Source organism: Lactuca virosa, chromosome 2 (genome assembly GCF_052849685.1).
Source record: "Lactuca virosa cultivar CGN04683 chromosome 2, Lactuca_virosa_CGN04683_v6, whole genome shotgun sequence".
NCBI lineage: Eukaryota > Viridiplantae > Streptophyta > Magnoliopsida > Asterales > Asteraceae > Lactuca > Lactuca virosa.
In genome coordinates this window covers 59,003,705-59,023,721 of record NC_136427.1, presented here as the reverse complement: position 1 = coordinate 59,023,721, position 20,017 = coordinate 59,003,705, and positions in this window count along the sequence as shown.

Below are 20,017 nucleotides of genomic sequence, written 5' to 3'. Positions count from 1 at the left end.
ACTCCACAACCCGACTAGCAATCGTAGCTCTTAAACGCTGTTGTCGAACTCTGACCTAGTCAATGACGCGTCCATTAGATAAGGGATCATATATTCCTCCATTCTAGATATCATCTGGACTGAGAAACGGATTATAATCAATCTCTCTGTCCATCTGTTGTTTCCTGATTTTCGATTTATGACGACCGACTAATTGAACAAATCAAATCAGTCCAGTCTTGGCCAAGCACTTAGGGGTGTCATCAGTAATTCATAGAGGGGCCCACAGATATCGCTTTTAACCACATGGGGTAAAAGGATCGGATAAACTTCGACTCAAGTGCTTGCTTGTGCTTACTCATCAAATCACACACAACAATATGTTTTATAACACCAAGTTACTGGTGTGTTTACATATGTCAATGTGTAACTGACTTGTAAACTACAACTCACATGTCTTGGTTTCAAGAATATAAGATATTATCGTCTCACAATCACTCGTGATAAAATCCATGAAATGATTCAAATGAGCGTGGGTTGAATCCAATACTCGAATCTTATTCCAGGAGTACTCATGAACACTGCAGCAAACTTGTGTTATGTCTAAAACACCTAGACAAACTACAGACCCATTCATGATAGTCTTGCCTCAATGATTACTTCCAATGTATGATCGACTGTGGATGGTTTGAATAACCTAGTTATTCAGGAAGTTAAAACATGCAAAGTGAAACACAAGAATAATACTAATCCTATATGGCCCGAAAACTTTTGAGTTCCATATTGATTACTCATTATTCATTGTATAATCTTTCGTATAATCAACTTAATACTTGAATTAAAACAATAGGTGTCTCATGCTTTTAGCACGCACACTGTGTTTATCTATGATCCTTAATTTGTGAAATAGATCAATTGACAACATTTCAATGATGCTCATTTCACAATTCCAAATCCTTACCGTAAATATAAGAATATCAAATTCTTGCCATTTACTATAATCTGTTAGATTCTAAACTTATATGCAATGATCCTATTGTAATGACTATGCACAAAATCCACAGAGACTTGGCAACAGGCATTACAAAGTATTCCGATGGAGAGTAATTCCATGGAAACGAAGTCTCAAATTCAAAGTACATTCTTTTGAACATCCTTCTTGCATTAAGTTTCCTAATCTTACACATATTTAAAGAATAACTTCCACTTATGGAAACATTTCCATGTTCCCATTTTTACTATCACCTCTAAACAGTAGTTACCTCTTCTCTGAGTGTGTCAATATGGTCTATCTATTTTTATACTTCCAACTACAAGTGACAAATCCTTGGCGAACCTTAGATTGTCCTTAACAGTTGTTAACCACTTTAGTCATATCCGGTTCTAGTCCTTTTTTCCTCTTAATGCCCTAGGCATTTGGAAAATTTAGAACGGATGAATATTATAGCACATGTAATCGATCCTATACCCAAAGCATATTGGACACGATTCATAAAGACATGATACTTGACCAGTCTTTTGCTATAATATTTCTATTTGCCATGTTCTCACAATTCGAACTATGAAGAGGGATGCCGTAATCATAATAGAATTTGAGAACGCAATAATCATTTCCATATATATAGAATTTCCTTATGTTGAACCATTCCAACATATTCATATATATCCTTGACTAAATTTGATTAAAAAATCTCAATCTAAGCTTTTAGATTTGAAATGAAGTATAATTTCGTCTCCCTTATTATATCAAAACAACTTTTCAAACCCTGCAACTTTGTGATTTGAAACCTTTTGTTTTTCTATAATTAGCATTGCTAACTTGCAACACTTTCCATAATAATTATGCTCCCACTAGCATAATAATTATTATCTTGCTAGCATAACACTTATGATCCCACTAGCTTTGACATGTATTCAGAAATCAGTTGGACTTCTAGAAATCAATACTTATTAACTTCCTTTCCAAAGTTCAGATTTCTGATACGAGATGCTTTGATAAGACTTTATCTAGGCTTCTCAAAATCATACATCTTTTCTTAGATAGCTCACATGTGTGTCTTAACAATTTTAGAACTTAGAGCAATAAGTCTCAAATGTTTAGACCTTTTGCCATTTCTCACAATTCGAACTATGAAGAGGGATGTTGTAATCATAATCAAATTGAGAATGCAAATATCACAATTGCTATCTCCTTAAAATCTACTTAGTGAAAGCGTTTCCTCACAATCATTTTAATGAATTGGAGAGAAACCTTATGACACTTAGATTTTTATGGTGTATGTGTTCTAGCCATGTGAATTTGTCATAACCATAATCACAAGAAAAGGCTAGTGCTAAATCCAAATTCATATGGACTAAACTTGTTCAATTTTAATTTCTTGCCACTTGGCAGCTCAAGGGCCTACCATTGCTTCCAAGTTGTTATGCAAACAACTGAGAACTCATAGAACTCACATGCATAGTCAACTTTAACAGGAATGGCCACAAAAACAAGAATATGTCAACACAATAGGTTACAAACCTCAAGTCATGTGCTAGTGATTAACAATAGGTTTACTCTTGATTAGTTCTTGAAACTTTTCAAGATATTTAAGACTCCCACTGACCTCTTGACATATAATTTTCTCTTTGTCAAGAAACGTCACTTGACAAACAAATATTCAAGAGTTTGTGCGGTTTCTTATCAAGACAAACACTTCACACCATTGGTCTTAGTTGGTATTTGTTTTATCCAAAACATCACAACTTACCAATTTCAAATGTACAAGAGTAGAAACCATTTTACTCTACATTTGACAAGTGCTATAAACCATTCTTAAGATTATGTCACTCAAGTTACAATCTTGGAGTATGATTCTAAGACTTGTTCTTGGAATGAAGTATTTTCACCTTTTAATTTAACCAATTCACGATTCCTCTTCTTAGCCATATAAGTGCACTAAGGTGTCCTTAGAGGATCAATTGTGATATGGTCTTTCATAATCATTAAGATGATCATAAAACACGATACTTAAGTACTCTCCCATCTTTTCAAATTGGATAAACTTTTATCTTTCTGCCTAATTTGATTCTTCTCATTCGTTCTGCCTTACATTGAACCTTTTCCAATGTTTAGAATGATACTTAAACTTGTAAGCATAACCATATTACTAAACTTCAGTAAATCATTATGAACAGTCTTATCGTTCTTTGTGGTGGACTTGACCAGTGCACAACCAAGTGTACCTGATCCCCTAGTCCTTCACTTGACTCATATATTCATGTGAACAAGAAATTAGTCTTAATTTCCCAAAAACAAAAATTCTCATTCATCACACAATACAAGTTGCATGATTCCAAGTTTCTGTCCAATTGAAACTTGGGTGATGCAAATGTTTCCTTATTTGGTAAATTATGACACTACCACAAACGGAAGAATCAAATCCATATTGAACATTGCTAGAATATACATAAACATCAATTTTCACAAATGCCATTGTAAGGAGATATAAAATAAAACAAAATCAAAATTTTATTTATTTATAAAACACGGAAAACTTTTCCTTAAAATGCAATTTCAAGTGAAAACTATGTTTCTAAATATTTCTAAGCAATATATCATAATTCTTAAGCAGCAGCTCAAGAATCTGATCATCGAACATGCGATCAAAATCCATTTCTTCGTGATCAGACCCAACCTACTCTTCTTTTAAGCATCCTTTGATTCTACAAAACATCAAAATGTAATTGCATTACATCATGTATTAAGAATCTCCAAATATGAACTTAATAGAGTTAGACAGTGGACTTACCTGAAGTAGAGTCAAACATTTTGACTTTACCATCCTTGCGATCCTTCAGGTAAATATGGCAGCTTCGCAACCAGCGCCCCTTCACTCTTTGGGAATGCTACACAGGACTATCTCAGACTTAGCCTTTCTCTTTACCATTTGTTCAAATGACTTGACTATGGCTGATCCCTTTCGATTGGGAAGAGAAATCTTTTCTAGACTTCCAATGTTCTAATTGTCAATGTCCATGGAAGTGTGGGGAGTAGATCTTCTAATCAAATTTGCTTTACCAGTGCGCTAAATCATTGTTGATTCAGTAGCAACAAGCAAATATGTTAGATCAATAAGGGTCATGTCGTGATCTCCCATATAATAGTCCTTAAAGAACCCACTATATGACTTAGGAAGTGATTGAAGAACCCAGTCAACAGCCAACTCCCTCGAGACTTCGACACCCAACTCTCCCAGCTTGTCAATATGTAGTTTCATCTCCAAGACGTGAGCACATACAAACTTTACTTCCTGCCAATAGGGCTTTGAGTGACCTTGAACATGTGGGTTAGGGAGAATTATTGTAGGAGATGGAGGAAGTTAAGTTCCACTACAGCACGACGAAGTGATTAATCTTTCACCTTGATCGTCTTGTGGAATACCATCTTTATGAAGAAAGTATTCGGGAAGACCATAGTTGTCTAACCTAGACATCTATAGTGAGAGCTATTCAAGTTTAGTTGATTTAATTCCTTAATATAACACCCAAAACGAAATATTAAGGCTAGGACCCAACACAATATTTTACAATTCGGAAAAGGGATGCCGTAATTCAATTGCAAAATATTTGAAGGTAGGTAAATGACGATTTACCAATTTCCACCATGAAAAACAAAATAAAACAATAAGTTTTAAATGAATTGAAATTCCTAGATCCTTTGAGATTCATTGAACTTTTCAATGGAATGTTTAGATCTCGATTGTGCCCTTCAAGTTTGTGACTGACATGTTGAGGATCAAAAACAAGGTGTGAATAACCATGCAAATTAGCTTGGTACACCCAATGTTACAAACCACCTAATCAATGTGTCGGTTAACCACACACGCTCCATTGATCAATGATTAACATCAAGCTACCCTTTGCCACGCACTGTCAGTCCCAGATTAGTGTGCGGGTTAACCACACACGCTCCACTAACGACTTAATAAGGTGCAAAGTGCAATTTCATGGAATAGCACCATTTTCACATTTTTCCTAAAGTAACTAAGATTGGGAATATAATAAAAGTTTAGTTACTTTATAATTATCATTATACTTTTAATGAAAATTAATGTCCTATCCTACCCGATCGGCTAACGACCCTCCACCAGTCAAGGAAGCGGTGGGTGAGAGTGGACACCCATTAATCTGGCATTTTATAGGCAGTAACCTTATACCCCCCTTATAGACTGACTTCGTGAATGAGGCCTACTAACGGTAAGACTGACTTATTCTTATATATATATATATATATATATATATATATATATATATATATATATATATATATATATATATAATATTATAAAGTGTAAGGGTCTAATTTTAACTTTTAAAACTCTAGGATTTGGAATTAAAGTATTCAAAAAGTGAGACCTTACAAATTCCAAAACTTGTGGGCAAGTTTCGAAACTTGTCCAAAACTTTTGGTTTCCATAACTTATGAGTTTAATATGGTTTTTTTATGAAAAAAATTTCAAGTTCCATAACTTGAGGACAAGTTATGGAAGACTTGAAAACCATTTAAAATGACTCTTAAAAATGAGACCTTTCATTTTCCATAACCTATGAGATTGAATGAACTTTTAAAAGAAAAACTTTTCATTTTCCATAACTTGAGGACAAGTTATGGATTTCATTAAAATCATTTAGATCATTATTTTAATTAACACAATAATCAAATAATACATACATGATCTAGTTAAACTCATAAGAACAAAATAATTCATATCATCAATCTTCAAAAAATTAGCCTAATCATATAAACTAATACAAATCTTGAAATTATGACAATTATCTTTTAATTGGACAAGCATGATCATTACCATATCAAAAAACAGATTTCATGGTTCAAAAAACAGTTTGGGGTAATGATCCAAATCCAATTTGGCCAAAAACTCAAAATTCTGCACACAGATGCATCACCACATCGTGGTAAATATTGCCACGTCGTGGTGGGCATGCATAAACGAAATTTGCAGATTTTCCAACTTTAAAAACCAATAAGCATCAAGTATAATAGAAAACAACCCTAGGCTCTGATACCACTATTGGGTTTTAGTATACTACAACATCCTATGGTGCACATACAACCCTAAATGCTTTGGGTCTATGTTTACTCTAATTATACAAGCAATATTGTTTCCAAAGCATTAAGCCTACAACTAGCATACAAATGACATAAACAACATAAAATATTAGTTAGGAGTTTACCTCTCTATGTAGCTTGTAGAACTTGTTGTATTTGGCCTTTAAGAACTTAGTGCCCCAAGTGTGACACCTTAAATGGTTCACAACACACCTTTGATGAAGGATGACCTTTGAGAGAGTTTATGCACACTAAAACTCGGTTATGGTCTTCCAAAGATCACTAGGTCATGATTTTAGTAGCTTAGGGTCTTCTTATATAGTGTGGCTAGGATTAGGGTTACATCCATGTAAACCCTAATGTGAATGACTTTTCATCTTACTTAGGATCCATGGGTTAAAACCTCCATAGACTATCCATGGACTACCATATTGGTTTAGGCCATCCTAAATAACCATAAGCCCACACCATATGAATGATTGATTTACCAAAGCAATCCCCTTACATTTAAGAAGTCTCTTTTGATCACTAAATTAATTCCAAATTAATTCTTGATCAATACTAATTAAATAATATGATTTCATATTAATATATTAGAACTTATAATATATTAATAAATCATAAATAACCCCTTCTCAATAGTCCATCCTATCAAATTGTCATGGTGATATGCAACCCAAAGGGACCATGGTACTCTCGGGTCAAGTACATACCAATTATAGTTACGGGCTTAGACACCTAATCCAACAGGATGTTCTTCTCAATAGTCCATCCTATCAAATTGTTGCTCTGGCTTTAGCTCTCCTAGGCCAAGACCGGGTGTTAGCTAAGGTAGTAACGTCTCTGTTACATTTTCTGTTACATTTAACGTGGTCGTTAGGTAACGTTAACAAGTCCCTTAGACCAGTACGCCTCTATGTTCGTTACGTAGCAGAGTTGTTCTGGTCTACTCACAAATACGTGGCGAACTGCTATTGATAGCCTATGTTGGTGGCAGGGTGAAATCGCCATTGTTCGACGGCTTCATCATCAAGACGGTTCGCTGCCCCTTTATTTGTATTTAAGCCTCTGCCTTCCCTGGCGCATCCTCCTCACCTGTTACATTGCTTCCTTTACGCTTCGTTTCGAATGAAACCTTTTTTTTTCCTCCAAACTCTTCCATGGCTACTTCTCACTCTTTAGGAAGAAATCTCACTGCTAAAGAGTGGGAATCTTTTCAATTCCAGTTTGGGTTTGTTCCTGAACACGGGGTGCAAATCCCCTTGTCTGATGCCAAAATGTACAGTCCTCCTAATGGCAAATTCGGGATCCCAATCGCCTTGTTTGAGGCAGGCCTGCGCTTCCCTACAACCAATTTCTTTAACTTGATAATTCGAGAATACGAGTTTTCAGTAAGAGAATTGACCCCTATCACTATAAACAAGATAGTAGGGTTTGAACTCCTTTGTCGTGCCCTAGCCCACTTGCCAACCGTTCCTGCTTTCAAGCACTTCTTTAACGCCTCCACTCAGTCGGGGACTTGAACCCTTTCTCGCCGACGGGGAGTCCCTACTTGTATCGACGATAAGAAGTCTAAGAAGAACTGGCAAGATAAATTCTTATGGATAAACAATGATATCATGGTACTCAGTTACTCGAGGACTAAGGTGTACGTCGACCGTGCCCCCACATTGTTTGCGCTGACAAGGAACTGGTTGATGCCCTTGAGAAGATCAGCATCACCGACAAAGATTCGCTTGACTGCTTCTTGGCCACCTAGGAGATGAGTGCTGCTTGGAGGGCTCGTGGGAAGATGCCTGAATTATGTGTTGAGAAAGAGGGTATATCTTATGCTTTTCCTCTCCCCCCCCTTTTTTTATGAAAAGATTGGCAAGTTATGTTCACAACGGTGCTTTGGCAAAACCGGCGTTATTTCTTGATTTTACCAGGTGTGGAGGAGACTGTTTCTTTGGAGAAAGCTCTTCGGGGTCTGTTTGACGGCGAGCTTCAGGTTCGTGAAGTTGACCTAGAGGAGGCTCTTCCACCTCCTTTTATGGCGAAGGACTTACGGCGACTGCCGGTTCTGAAAGTGTTACCAGCGTTGATGAGGATCCGGACCTACAAGACATTGTCGTCACTGGTGCTTCTCAGAAGGATTCTACACCGTCCGGGTCCCCGATGAGTCTTCGCCAAGTTAAGAGGCGTTTTGCACTCTTGGAATCCTCTTCCGGCGGTAGAACTGAGGCAGCTAGCATCGGGCCCCCTCTACGTAAGAAGCGTATTTTGAGTCTCTTACTGGGGGGTTCTAAGGATTCCAACCGTGCCCCCGATGAAGGTCCTCCGAAATTGCTGCAGGGGGCTCAAACCGAGGCGACTGAACTGCCCTCTCATACGTGAAAAGGAAATATCGAGAAAACCATCCCCATTCCCACAATTGGAGGAGCTGGGATAAATATTGGGTCTTCGACTCCTCACGGTCTTGCCTCCACCTCTTCTGGTAAAACCACAACCACCCCTTATTGATGGGTTCTCATCCGGATGCTTATACGCCAACTTGGAGACTAACTTCTCAAGATCTTACATATGATCATGATGCCGCTCTCGAGTGGTGTCAGCACACATTTCCTCCCTCCATGACTGAGGCCCTAAGTATCCTGTCCGACGAGCATATGGCTGATGGATTGCGTTATGATGCCGCCCAACTTTCGTCTTATTTAGTCGCGGCCGCCGAACGAATCTCCGAGATGGAGACCCTCCAGTTCGATTCGAACAGAAGGAGCATTGAATGTGAAGAACTGAAGGCCCAAGTGGCGAATTTAGAAGCCGATAAGAGCGGCTTGGAGGTTGGGCAGGAGGCAGTGTTACTTGAGAGGGCAAGCTTGGAGGATCAAGAGGCGAAGCTGGTGAAAAAGGTGGAGGGCCTGAATGCTCGTGTCGGGGTCCTGACGTTGGAAAACGCCGGTCTGAGCAAGCGGACGGTGGAGCTGGAGGTTGATCTGGTGACCGAGAACGCCTCGAGGGGAGCGCTGGAAAGGGATATTTCTTGGGTCCTTAGCGATGGGCTCAGCCGGGTTATGGATAGGTTGATTGAAAGTCCACAATTCCTCCAAGGCTTGGTTCTTGTGAAAGAAGCTTGTGTCGGTTCTGGTGTGGAACAGGGTAAAAGGATTGTCGTGGAGCAGGTATCCGTCGGGGAGGTTGACCCAAAGTCTGAGGAGAATTTGGCGGCCGGGACTCAAGAGATGGAAGACGCCTTAGTGAATTTCACGGAGATGGACTTTGTTGGTCATCTTCGCTTGGGTGCCCGGGACATAGCTGAGCTTTGTGATCTCTGTCAGGAGTCTCAAAGCGAGGGATCGGTACCTAGTTCAATCTTTCCTTCTGGTGATCATAACATTCCTATTGATAAGTAGTTTTGTGTTTGGCTTGTTTTGATGTAACCCCCTTTGACAATATTTTCCTTATTTGCTTGTTGTCTTTGTTGCCCTTTGTGGCCATCTTCTGAGTCCGGGAGTCCGACTGTTTTAACAATGTTTGCTTTTTATGGGTGTGGGTGTTTCTCTTTTTTGCACATACTCTTTCTCGTGGTTACTCCGTGCATGGTTTATGTTGGCCATCATATGATATGTACACATGGATTGTTTACACCCCTGGTCATAGTTCTTTTGGTAGTAATCTCTTTGTGCTTTACTGAAACTGGTCTTTGAGAGATTTATTATAATATGCTGCTTAAAGACCCTGGGTGTAGCCAAGATCGTCATCATGAGGCTCACCCAGTTTTGTTTGGTTTGTTTTTTATATTCAAGGAAGGTTATGGCCCTTCTACACTCATGTCACATGTACTTTAATTGATGAACATGTTTTGGGAGGAAGGTTATGAGCCTTTCTAATGTAAACTCCTTGGCTGCCTTCTTGTAACGATTTCGTTCATGTAACGTTGGATGATTAGTCCTTTTTTCCACACGGTAAATGTACACAGCCTCTTTGTTTCTTAGATTTGGATATAAGGAGCATCTGAATTTCCTTTTCTATTTACTCTAGATTTTTAGAGCATAATATGACTGAAAAATAGTAAAGTAATTTATGCTGATTACATTTACATATTAAAATTAACACACAATGTGTTTGCTAGCACTGGTTCTACCTTTAACACTTGTTTTAAGATTAGAGGTGGCGCAGGCTCTATGCATTCCACGTTCTTGGAATGGCGCGCCGGTCTTGAGCTTCTAGGACATAGGCACCATTCTGATGTAATTCTACGATTTTGTATGGTCCTTCCCACGTGACACTGAGTTTACCCAATGGTTCAGCGTGGCTACACTCGTTCTTTCTTAGTACCCATTCTCCAACTTTGAAGTTCTTGGCCCGAACTTGGTGGTTGTAATAGTTCTCGGTCCGTGATTTATACAGTGCTTGGCCCATCTGTGCTGCCTCGCGTTTCTCGTCGAGCATGTCCAGGTCTTGGCGTCGCCCTTCTTCGTTGGACACTTCCTCAAAACTCTTTTTTCGCAAGGAGCCAGCGACTATTTCCAATGGGAGGACCGCCTCTGTTCCATAGGTTGGACTGAAGGTCGTTTCTCCCGTGCTTGTCCTTGCTGTGGTGCGATAGGACCATAGCACTGTCGGGAGCTCATCCACCCAGGCGGACCTTGATCTGAGTAGCCTTTTATTCAAACCATTGACTATGGTTTTGTTGGATATCTTTTATGTCCGTTAGCCTGAGGATGCGCTACTTATGTGAACCGGTGGTGGATTTTCTTGTCTTCACACAATTCCTCGAAGGGACTTCCTTCAAACTGAGTGCCATTATCACTTATGAGGATCCTAGGGGTTCCAAAGCGTGCCAAAATGTTCGTTGTCATGAACTTTATCATTTGCTTGCCAGTGACAGTGGCTAGTGGTTCCGCCTCTATCCACTTGGTGAAATAGTCAACGACTACCAGCAAAAACATTACGCCTCCCAGCGCCGGTGGAAATGGTCCCACTATATCGATCCCCTATTGGTGGAAAGGCCAGGGGCTATTGATGCTTGTCAATGGTATGGACGGTTGATTTTGGAATGGAGTGAATGCTTGGAATTCCTTTCATTTATTTGTTAAGGCTGCGGCGTCGTTGTATACGTTCGACCAGTATACTCCTAGGCGAAATATCTTGCCTGTGAGTGCGCGAGCGCCTTCATGTGCTGATGTGTCCCCGGAATGGATTCCTTCGAGAAAAGTCTGCCCCTATGTCTTATAAATACACCTGAGCCATGGGCTTAAATATCCTATTCAGTACAACTGATTGTCCCGTATCGCAAAATGAGGTGCCCTAACTTTGACTTTCCTTGCCTCCTGTGGATCGTCCGGAAGCACGCCATGGCCCAAGTAATCAACAAATGGTTTTGTCCATTCTGGGGGGGCACTGATATGGTATTCACTTTTTGGTTATCAATACTCCTTTCCGAGAGTACTTCGACCAGCACTTTCTTTGTGAGATGATCATACGAGGTGGAGGCCAGTTTGATGAGGGCGCTTGCCCTTGTATTTTTCCCCCGAGAGATTTGCTTTATGGAAAAACTTTTGACCGTGCTAGCTAAATTACAGATCGCGTCTAGATATTTTTGCATCCTAGGGTCCTTTGCCTCGTATACTCCGTTTATTTGGTTTGTGATAAGCAACAAGTCACTAAGAGCTGCTAGTTGTTTTGCGCCAACCTCCATGGCCAACCTTAGTCCTGGCAGGAGTGCCTCATACTCTGCTTCATTGTTAGATACTTTGAAGTCGAACCGTAGTGCATAGGTGATCTCTTCGCCTTTGGGGCTTTGGAGGATCAGGCCTGCGCCTGAGCCTTCTTTGCTTGCTGCACCATCGCTATAAAACTTCCAAAGTTTCTTGTCGGCCTTAGGCTCTAATGGGTCGACAGATATTGTCGTCAGCACTCCGTTGATGGTATCTGGGATTTCATCCAGGAAGTCAGCAAGTGCCTGGGCTTTGATGCTGGTTCTGGGTGGTACTGGATGTCGTGTTTACCCAACTCTGTGGCCCAGTTGGCTAGGCGTCCGGACTTTTCCGACCTAAGCAATACTTGTTTTATCGGATAACTGGTCAGAACATCCACCTTATGGGCTTGGAAATACCTCCGTAAACGTCTCACTGCGTAGACCTGGGCGAGGACCAGTTTTTCCTAGGCTGGGTAATTTACTTCTACCCCTTGCAGGCCCTGCTGACAAAGTGAATGGGGATTTACTTGCCTTCCCTTTCCACCGCTAACACAGAGGAGATAGCCTCCTCAGACGTTGCTAAGTACATCTGTAGAGTCTCCCCTGGAAGTGGGCATGCATGAGTGGGGAGTTGCTGCAGTGTGTCTTTCAATTTTTGCAAGGCCACGTCCGCATCCTCTGTCCATTTGAATTGCTTTTTGTCTAGGCATCCCTTGACTATATGGTAAAGAGGAAGCGCCTTCTCGGCGGATTTGGCAATGAACCTTCCAAGAGCCGTTAACCTGCCGTTAATCTCGTGTACTCCCTTAAGGTTGTGGGGAGTTTTCGACTCGAGGAACTCTTGTATTTTGGTGGGATTGGGTAGAACCCATTCCATGGTCTCTTCATAGACAAGGAATTGTCGTTCCTCGATTCCAATAGTACACTTAGCTAGATTTAACTTCAGCTGCGCTTCGACTAGAGTTTTGAAGGTATCTTCCACATCTTGGAGTAACATTTCTTCATTGCGGCTTTTAATTACCATATCATCGACGTAGACTTCAATATTCCGTCTAATTTGGTCGGCGATTACCTTGTCCATCAGCCATTGGTAAGTAGCACCCGCGTTTTTGAGCCCAAATGGCATTTTCTAATAGTAGAAGGTGCCATTTTCGGTATGGAAAGCTGTTTTTGCTTCATCTTCTCGCTTGATCTACATCTGGTTATAGCCCTTATATGCGTCGAGGAAACATTTGAATCGAAAACCTTCAAGCGATTAGACTTGCTGATCGATCTTTGGGAGAGGATAACAATCCTTTGGGCAGGCGTTATTAAGATCTGAATAATAAATGCACATTCTCCATTCCCTATTGGCTTTCTTTACCATGACCAGGTTTGCTATCCATGTTGGGAACATTACTTCCCTGAGTATGCCAACACTCACTAGATCAACCACTTCTGCGTTAATAGCCATATTTCGGTCTGCCGCCTGTCCTCACTTCTTTTGCTTTACAGGGTTTCTCCCAGGTGCTATATTAAGGTTGTGTTCTATGATCTGTCGATCGATGCCTGTCAGATCCGTTGGCTTCCAGGTGAAGATGGTGAAGTATTGCCTCAGAAGCGCCACCACTCGTGCCTTGATTTCGTCTGTTAAGTGGGCACGGATTCGCATGAGCTACTTTGAATACTCCATGTTTATCTGGTGTTGCTCGGAGGAACATCCCTCCTTGGACTTCTTTGGCGTGCGCACAAGTTCTGGGGCGGCTATTATTTGGTGGCAATACTGTGACAACCCGAACCTTTTTCAGTCAACGAAACTCAAATCCCGTTAAATAAAAATTTCGAATTTTATTGATTATGTCAATTTTGTCAAGCTCGTAAGGGTTGAAAACAACTTATACTATATAAATTAAATTTATATAAGTGTCGGGACTAAAATCGTGCGAAAAATCAAGTTTTTCTTCGAAAATCAGCCAAGTCTCGTTCATCACGGTGTTTACGGCCGCAAACACGTTTATGGTCGTAAACCGTTCACGGCCGGGGGGCCCCACCTCCGACCGTGAACCCAACCTATATATATATATATATATATATATATATATATATATATATATATAGCTGAGTTTTACCCTCATTTCTACACTTCTAGCCGAAAACTCAACATTCTCTCTCTAAACCCACCAACCGAAAACTCAAGTTTTCTCTCATCTATCCTCCGAAGATCATCCAATCCACCTTGGAACTTGTTTTGGAGCATCAAGCATTCATCATTTCATCAAATCAAGCACTCTTTATTCTTGGGTTTCCGGTCGTGAACCTTCAAATCTTCATATTTTCACCAAGAACACCAAGAACACGCCGCAAACCATTCAAGGGCCGCAAACCATTCAAGGGCCGAAATCAGTTCACATCCGAGAATAGTTCACAGCTGCAAACTACCTAGAATCGTGAAACTTGGCTGTAAACCCACTTTTTCCACTTCGATCGAGTCTCGGTAACATTCCTTAACCAAAGGCAAGTGTTTTCCATAACTTTAACTAATGGGTTCGCTAATTTAAATGCAAATATGTTTTTAATTATTATTAGGATTCCGTTAATTGCCGCGTACATCAACTCGAGGGTCCTCATTTCCAGTCTCTTTGTCCAGCACATACACACAACCAACTGTGAGTTCATACCCCTACATTTTTACTACTTTTAATGTTTTCAGGGGGAGAATACAAGAAAAATACTAGAATTTTGTGTTTTTATACAAAATGATTTCAAACGGATTTAAAAACCTTTGCAATTGATACAAACCGAGAAATCACTACATTTTATAAAAATATTTAGATATTCTAATCCCTTATGTAACATGATGAGCATGAGGGTACTTTTCAATATACAATGAAAATTGCAAGGTTTTCAGTACCATACATGTTATACATTCAAACTTTGTTGATATACCTTGGGGTTCCATACACCGTTTTACAAATTCAAGAACCGTACATCATAACGAATATATAAACTATGGTAAAACTATTTTATGGTATAGAATACTATTTTTCGAATACAAGAGTACTTTACTAAAAAATTATTTAAGGATAATTATTTTTACTCTACAAGACATACGTATAGATTCAAGTACCAGAGAACATTACATTACACGTAAACTAGTTAATACAGGGTTATGAGACATTAGTTCAATTATACCCTTCGGGGTGCGGGCTAAATCCTATCATAGTATAACCAGAGTCTCCTGGAGGGAGAGTGTGAGATTTGTGAATAGATCTATTCGGGACTGACTATCCCACACCTAAACTGCTAGCTACACTTAGGCAGGCATGGCTGGGGTAAAAAATGTCATAACGTTCGATGCCTGAAGAACATCGTAGAGGTCACTAGGTCATATCAAGCATGGTTATACGAACTCACAAGAGTATAAACTAAACTTTTTGTTTACGGGATTTCATTCTTCAATAGTTTTGTTTTAAGTAATAAAACTACTATACATACTGGTGTTAGCGCCTGCAGATTTTTCATACAATGTATTACTTACATTACTGGTGGTAGCTAGAGATTTCATACAAGTACCTTCATACACAAAATCAGAATTCTATAACGAACTTACAATTGGTATTAGGGTTTAAGACTACCTTTTTACTAAAGAAAATATTGGATTTTCTTGGAAACATACGAACATTTTCACAGATTCATCAACATGTTTTCATTACAAAAACATGCTTATGAACTCACCATGGTTAATGTTGATACTCTTTTCAAAACCACTTGTATTCTCAGGAGATCAGTAGACAGGTACTCCCGCAGGATTTTGAGAAGACGGAGTGTATACAGTTACGTCTTATACTTTGGTATACTTTTGATGTATACAAATTATGTTCCAAACAGATGTAAATACCTTTTATATATTCAATGTAATGGTTGTGTTTACTTTGATTACTATGATGCAATTGTTTTGATACTATACATGACGTCCTCCACCCCTGAACGTTTTCTCCATTTCGGTTTGGGGGTGTCACAGATTGGAATCAGAGCTATTGTTTATAGTGAACTAAGTATACCGAACCTTACATGGTATACAACTATAAACACTAACGGGGCCAAAGCGCTCTGAAACTAAATGTAGACTTTTAAATTTTTAGTATTTTACAAGAAGTATACAAGTATACATACATACTAGAAGATGTATCATAGTAAGAACTACATAAAAGTATTTAGGACTTGTCGGGCACTACGGTTAAACCTGAATAGTTATGTAATCATAACTGTGGTGTTGCGACAAGTCTAAAACTCACCAAATCCTATACAAATGAAGCATGTAGTTAAAATACTATAGGAGTATCTTATAACTCTATAACACTGCACATAATTGTTACAGGTAGTACTAATCCCTACAAATGGAAGACCTGCAATTCCTTGCTTACGTTAGTAAACCTTTATTGTAGATCTATGTTAACGCCGTAGGATCAAGATATTATGCATTTAGAATTAAGATATATCTTGTTCGAAAGTATCCGACTCATGATCAATATAAAAGGTTTATCGTTATTTTCCCCTTGTATCTTTTAGAGAAAGATGCCTCCCAAGAAGAGACCCAACAGAAAGAACAACAATCCTCCAAATCCGCCGCCGCCGCCAACTCCTCAGTACGACCTTGCGGTGTTCCAAGCAGCAGTGACAGCCGCTGTGGCTACCGCTATGTCACAGATCAATGCGAGTGGCACTAGTGGGATGGGTAGTGGTGTCAACCTCTCAAACCTCTGTGACAGTCATGGACACACGAAGGAGTGTTCATACAAGGACTTCACCAACGTGGAGCATCGGTCTTTTGATGGCACTGGAGGTGTCATTGCTCTAACTCGATGGTTCGAGAAGAACGAATCTATTTTCGAGATATGTGCTTGCCGCAAATCCAGCAAAGTGAAGTTTTCAGTATGCACCTTCACCGACAGAGAAGTAACTTGGTGGAATGGCCAAGTCAAATCCATAACTCTTCCAATGGCTAATGCCATGAGTTTGGACGATCTGAAATAATTGATGCTACCCGAGTACTGCCTGCAAGGCGAGATGCAAAAGCTGGAGCAAGAGCTCTGGAACCTGAAGATGAAAGGTTCTGACGTCGCTGCATACATTGCTAGGTTCAATGCCCTGGCTCTTCTGTGTCCCGGGTTGGTCACCCCGGAGAGCAAGAAAGTGGAAAGCTTCATATGGGGATTGATGCCCCCAACTCAGGGGAACGTCTTAGCTGCTAAACCCCTCACATTTGATAGTGCCAAGTGGTTGGCACAGGCCTTGATAGATCACTGGGACATTCATGAACCCGTAGCAGCCACCCACGAACCACCCAAGGAGATCGGTGGAATGAGAAAGTTCTGGAACAAGTGCAAGGGAAAGTCTTCGCAGGAGCCCTCCAATAAACAACAAATAGTGGTCGTTCATACTGCTACCACTCCTGCTACTGTTCCTGCAACTCAAGCACCTGCCAGTAGATATGTTGCAACCCTACCAAGGTGCGATAATTGTAACTTCCATCATCACGGACCCTGCCGTGACATGCACTTCAATAGCTATGGGAAAAAGGGACACACATCCCGTTTCTACAAGACACAAGTCCAACCAACCAATCAGGCTCCTGGAGCTGGAGTTGATCAAGCCTCCTATGGTCGTGGTGAAACCGGGCATTACAAGAGGAATTGTCCAAAAGTGACAACTGTAGGCAATACAGGGAAAGTTCTATCTATGGGCCAGGAGGACGCAGTCGCCGATCCTACTGTAGTTACTGGTACGTTGCTCCTCGACAACTCTTATGCATGCATTCTTTTCGATAGTAGTGCAGATAGGAGTTTTGTTAGTCATGCATTTAAACATCTACTCAAGCATAAATCCCAACCTTTAACCGAAACATTCACCGTCGAGATGGCTAACGGAAAGAAAGAGAGCACTAACGACGTATTCATAGTGTAACATCCATAAATTTTACACCAAATTTAAACTTTTTCGATCATAAATAAAAACCAAATAGCATCGTTTACAAAAATGTTTTCAAATCAATATTCATCAGAGTGTCCCAAAATCATAACATAAGGATGAGGAGCGGTACGGTCACGCCTTCGCCTTGCCACGATCTCCTGAAGTACCTGAAACAATACACTGAAACTGTAAGCCCGAGGGCTTAGTGAGCTACCCCCAAAATACCAATACCACGCTGACAATACCATGTCAGTAACAAACAATCAATCAATCAATCTATCAATCATACTGGGCCATCGGCCTGACTGGACCGCCCTACTGGGCCTACAGTATATCTGAATCTATCCCGAGCCTTCGGCACGACTGGTCCGCCACGTGGGCCTGCAGTCTCCCCGGACCGCTCATAGGGTATGTTGGCCTTCAGCACAAAGCAGGACCGCCTCAACCCAACCAACCGCAATAACCATGTGCGCATACATATCATACGATAGCATATAAAACATTCAACCGATCTAACAGATCAAATAGCATAGCAACATCCTATAACCAGGATATGGACCTAACCGGTCACTAACATAGCATCATCCTATATACCAGGATATCGACCTAACCAGCTCACTAAGCATAACACCATCCTAACTACTAGGATGTAAATCAATAAGCATAACATGCAATAAACCCGGATACCAATCCAATAAGGGTCGGCCTTGGTGACGTAGACCCTATCGATATAGTGAGGATCACTTGACACAAGCTCCACCACCTATGATCTTAGTACAATATACTCATAAGTCCTTAACCTTATAAGGTACTCCACAACCCACTAGTCAACTGTGACATCCCCTAATTTCTCGGCCAGAAAAGACCGGTTTAATTTATGCTTTTGAAATAATTTCAGAGTAATCATTTGATTAAAAGTGTTGTGGAATTTGTTCCCAGAAAAACATAATAAATATGTTATCAAATCATTTCCGAAGAAATGTATTTTATTCACTTAAACCATTGGGATGTCATTGTCAATACAAAAACATAAGCATAAACAAAACTTACATTCGTTTACACTAGTGATCTACTTCTCTTTTAATCTCTCAGTGTAAAGCAACTTCGTATCGATACATGTGATACAAATAAACTGAGTGGGTCAGGCTTGGGAGCCTGGTGAGCATATAGGGTTTTCAACCCACAATAAATAATAAAGTTATTAAGTTCTCCATCAACAATAAATTTATTAATTCCATCAACAAAAATAACCCTAACTACCCATTCCCTTTATCCTCACTTTACGTCCCTAAAACAACTATCATAAGGGACCTAGCCTAAGGATTATCACTAGGGGTGACAACATTGCTTTGGGGGTTCCTCAGCAAGTTATGTCAAATAAAACAAACATCGGGGTGACAACATTGCTTTCCCTCAGCAAGTTATGTCAAACAAGACATCCTAACATAAAACAACCAACAAGGTGACAACATTGCTTTCCTTCAGCAATTTATGTCAAATAGGCACGAAGTCACATCGTTGCCATGAGCTAGTCCATAGCTCTTATTCATCGACGGTATTTCCCACGGGAGTTTCCCCCGCAATACATGTTAATGGGTTTTCCATATACTAAGTCCATAGCTCTTATTCATCGACGGTATTTCCCACGGGAGTTCTCCCCCGCAATACATGTCAATGGGTTTTTCCATACAGCTGATGAACATACTTAAGGGGTTTTCCCTAGCCTTACTTGCCCTAAAGGCACTCATGAGGGGAATAGAGTAAAGCGAATGAACACTTAAGTCCATTAACACCTACATGTTACGAGCCTGCTAGTGTTCCACAAACTATTAAAACAGTCCATGGTTGTCATTCATACTCTGCTGAATGACGGGGGTTTTAGAGTACAACGAATGAACACTTAAGTCCATTAACACCTACAGGTTATGAGCCTGCGAGTGTTCCACAGACCATCAAAACAGTCCATGGTTGTCATCCATACTCTGCTGAATGACGGGGGTTTTAGAGTACAGCGAATGAACACTTAAGTCCATTAACACCTACAGGTTACGAGCCTGCTAGTGTTCCACAGACCATCAAAACAGTCCATGGTTGTCATCCATACTCTGCTGAATGACGGGGGTCAACGTTGGGTAAGGACTTTTCTCATATTGCACCACTCACGCCAACATCTGGGTAAAAGCTTTTCCCATATTTCACCACTCACTATTTAACTCATGAACCTTGTCCAATCACTTCATAAAAGAACAAAGACTCCAAAGTTCTTCCAAATAAAAGTATAGGGAAAATACTGATAAAGT